We start from the raw sequence: 4124 nt of genomic DNA, 5'->3' as shown, positions 1-4124 counted from the left end.
TATGATCCACACATACGGGTTTTGAAACTTCTGTTACTAAATACGTCTTGGTGCGTTAAATAGAGTCGTTTAATAGTGACGTAAATTTGTAGGCCAATTCTCTGAGTTCTCTCCACACTTTCCTATTCGGTTTATAATAAGGGCTGTGTTTACAGTACTTAAAGAGACTGTAAAAAAAATTCCAGTTATACACAATAACGTAAAAGTCACCATGAAATCAAAATGGATAAATCTTGTTTGTTTGTTTTTAATATAATATTGCAGTATTTATTATAAATGATCCGTGTACATCATTATTTTTTAAAAGTTGTTTTCTCTCATAATCTTTAATCAAAATAACTTCCCTTCTCTGATGACGTGTTTACTGGCGAGGGCAGGACAACCTGTCACTCACATCAGATCACAGCAATGGCAAACCACAACCGTCCCGATAGACAAAATCAAGTTCCACCCTACATTTTTTTTTTCTTATTGAAGTCATGCAGAAATTCACAATATCTATTTTCTAAATGCATGTTGTTGTAAACGATTCATCCATTCGTTTGATTTTTAAAAAAAATGACTGTCAATTTTAAACAAAAAAAAGTCTTAACTCAATCTTCTGGTGAAATGACACTGTACATTCTCCAATTATTTAGGGCCGGTTTACACAGAACATGTTTTTGCAGTTAAAATGCAAGACGCAGCTAAGTTGAATGGAAAAATGCCGAAGGTATAATGACGCGTTTTTGAAAAGTTGAAGAACTTAACTTAACTTGAGCGCCGTGATTTGAGAATGCCATGTGCGAAAAGGTGCTTGCACAACAGGTAGAGCCATGTTTACATTGAAAAACAATGGAAAAGTAGTGCAGTGGAAATGCAAAATTGTGTTCTGTGTGAACGGTCCCTCTACCACTTTCTTACAATCGACTGCAACTTTCGATCCGGTCATCACATCAGCTATACTAGTGCAATGCCCGTGCAAAATCTGTTTTTGTGTATTTTTAGTAATTGTTGGTTTGATATGTTTGAGTTGCTGAATAGCCTAGGCTATTACACAGGACAGGAGTCTAAACTCTGAGAAAACGATAACGTTAAGCGCACCAGAATACAATATAATATTCAGAATTAAACAGTGTAGCTGACTTACAGATTCAGTTAACATCCACAGATGAATAAGCGCGACGATTCAGGGGAGGTTCAGACCTTGGCTGGAGCAGCTACACAGTGAACTCCGAGAAAACGCTACGCTTGAGCAAACCGTTTGTGAATAGGCTACTACAAATGATGGCCGTGAATAAAATATAATATTCAGATATTTTTAAACCACAACCCTCTAATGTCAGAATGTTTATTTTGGGGAGTGGCCACTCAGTGTGCAGTGTGAGAGGGGGAGTGGCCACTCAGTTTGCAGTGTGGAGGGGGAGTGGCCACTCAGTGTGCAGTGTGAGAGGGGGAGTGGCCACTCAGTATGCAGTGTGAGAGGGGGAGTGGCCACTCAGTGTGCAGTGTGAGAGGGGGAGTGGCCACTCAGTATGCAGTGGGAGAGGGGGAGTGGCCACTCAGTATGCAGTGTGGAGGGGGAGTGGCCACTCAGTGTGCAGTGTGAGAGGGGGAGTGGCCATTCAGTGTGCAGTGTGAGAGGGGGAGTGGCCACTCAGTGTGCAGTGTGAGAGGGGGAGTGGCCACTCAGTGTGCAGTGTGAGAGGGGGAGTGGCCACTCAGTGTGCAGTGTTAAAATAGAGGGGGAGTGGCCACTCAGTGTGCAGTGTGAGAGGGGGAGTGGCCACTCAGTGTGCAGTGTTAAAATAGAGGGGGAGTGGCCACTCAGTGTGCAGTGTGAGAGGGGGAGTGGCCACTCAGTGTGCAGTGTGAGAGGGGGAGTGGCCACTCAGTGTGCAGTGTTAAAATAGAGGGGGAGTGGCCACTCAGTGTGCAGTGTGAGAGGGGGAGTGGCCACTCAGTATGCAGTGTGAGAGGGGGAGTGGCCACTCAGTGTGCAGTGTGGAGGGGGAGTGGCCACTCAGTGTGCAGTGTGAGAGGGGGAGTGGCCACTCAGTATGCAGTGTGAGAGGGGGAGTGGCCACTCAGTGTGCAGTGTGGAGGGGGAGTGGGCACTCAGGATGCAGTGTGAGAGGGGGAGTGGCCACTCAGTGTGCAGTGTGAGAGGGGGAGTGGCCACTCAGTATGCAGTGTGAGAGGGGGAGTGGCCACTCAGTATGCAGTGTGGAGGGGGAGTGGCCACTCAGTGTGCAGTGTGAGGGGGGGAGTGGCCACTCAGTGTGCAGTGTGAGAGGGGGAGTGGCCACTCAGTATGCAGTGTGAGAGGGGGAGTGGCCACTCAGTGTGCAGTGTGAGAGGGGGAGTGGCCACTCAGTGTGCAGTGTGAGAGGGGGAGTGGCCACTCAGTATGCAGTGTGAGAGGGGGAGTGGCCACTCAGTGTGCAGTGTGAGAGGGGGAGTGACCACTCAGTGTGCAGTGTGAGAGGGGGAGTGAACACTCAGTGTGCAGTGTGAGAGGAGGAGTGACCACTCAGTGTGCAGTGTGAGAGGGGGAGTGGCCACTCAGTGTGCAGTGTGAGAGGAGGAGTGACCACTCAGTGTGCAGTGTGAGAGGGGGAGTGACCACTCAGTGTGCAGTGTGAGAGGGGGAGTGACCACTCAGTGTGCAGTGTGAGAGGAGGAGTGACCACTCAGTGTGCAGTGTGAGAGGGGGAGTGGCCACTCAGTGTGCAGTGTGAGAGGGGGAGTGGCCACTCAGTGTGCAGTGTGAGAGGGGGAGTGGCCACTCAGTGTGCAGTGTGAGAGGGGGAGTGGCCACTCAGTGTGCAGTGTGAGAGGGGGAGTGGCCACTCAGTAAGCAGTGTGAGAGGGGGAGTGGCCACTCAGTATGCAGTGTGAGAGGGGGAGTGGCCACTCAGTATGCAGTGTGAGAGGGGGAGTGGCCACTCAGTGTGGAGGGGGAGTGGGCACTCAGTATGCAGTGTGAGAGGGGGAGTGGCCACTCAGTGTGCAGTGTTAAAATAGAGGGGGAGTGGCCACTCAGTGTGCAGTGTGAGAGGGGGAGTGGCCACTCAGTATGCAGTGTGAGAGGGGGAGTGGCCACTCAATATGCAGTGTGAGAGGGGGAGTGACCACTCAGTGTGCAGTGTGAGAGGGGGAGAGGCCACTCAGTGTGCAGTGTTAAAATAGAGGGGGAGTGGCCACTCAGTGTGCAGTGTGAAAGGAGTGGGGGAGTGGTCACTCAGTGTGGAGTGTGAGCCAGATTGGCCAGCGGCTAGAGCGGCAAAAGCCAATGTGTGCTTCTTTTACCGATATATTTAACAATATCTTTTGCATTTCTAATCCAACATGACATCATGACTTTGCGTAAACATACACGCCACTTTCAATTCAAGTGGCGTGTTATCTATACGCATTTTGAGCTATCCGCGTGTATGTCCACGCCGAAATCTTTTGCGTGTATGTCTACGCCATTAAACGTCCGAGTGATTCCGCGTGTATGTGTACGCCGTTAAATGTCCGAGCGAAACGAAGCAAAATCTATATCTACATCTGTGGAGCGATATTTATTTTCCTAGGATGGTAGGAGAAGACTCATAAATGGTATTAACCCCAGTGACGGGTAGGTTTAGGGACGGGGTTGGGGTAGGTCATATATTTATATATACATAATACAGTAATATAACGTTAAGTCAAAGGCGTTGATAAACACGCTGAAAAGCGATTATGCGTGTTGATAGCACGCCAAAAATGAAAATACGAATTGGCGTGTCATACATACGCCATTTCATGAGATCAGTCTGCTAATCCAAACAACGTCAAACTCGGCACTGCGCTTACTCGTGCCCGTAGCAAGACACCTGTCAAGTTTGAAATCCATCGGACTAACGGTTCGAGAGATATGCGATTAACAGACAGACAGACGTTCCTGTAATTTATAGATAGATATAGCCTATACAACAAATTTCACAACCATTACAAAAGTATGTTCTACTGTATGAATGTATGCAGTGTGAATGAAATCTGAAAATTGTGCCATGACTTAAGGCATCAGTTGCATTGCTTCACTGCCATTTACAACTCCTTTCCCATTAGTCCAGGTGATATGTAAAAATTATGTTCACTTTTCATAAAAGCATGAA

This window comes from Rhinichthys klamathensis, unplaced genomic scaffold (genome assembly GCF_029890125.1).
Source record: "Rhinichthys klamathensis goyatoka isolate OS25496 unplaced genomic scaffold, OSU_Roscu_1.1 h1tg000487l_1, whole genome shotgun sequence".
In the NCBI taxonomy this organism is placed as follows: Eukaryota; Metazoa; Chordata; class Actinopteri; order Cypriniformes; family Leuciscidae; genus Rhinichthys; species Rhinichthys klamathensis.
This window is presented reverse-complemented; position numbering follows the sequence as displayed.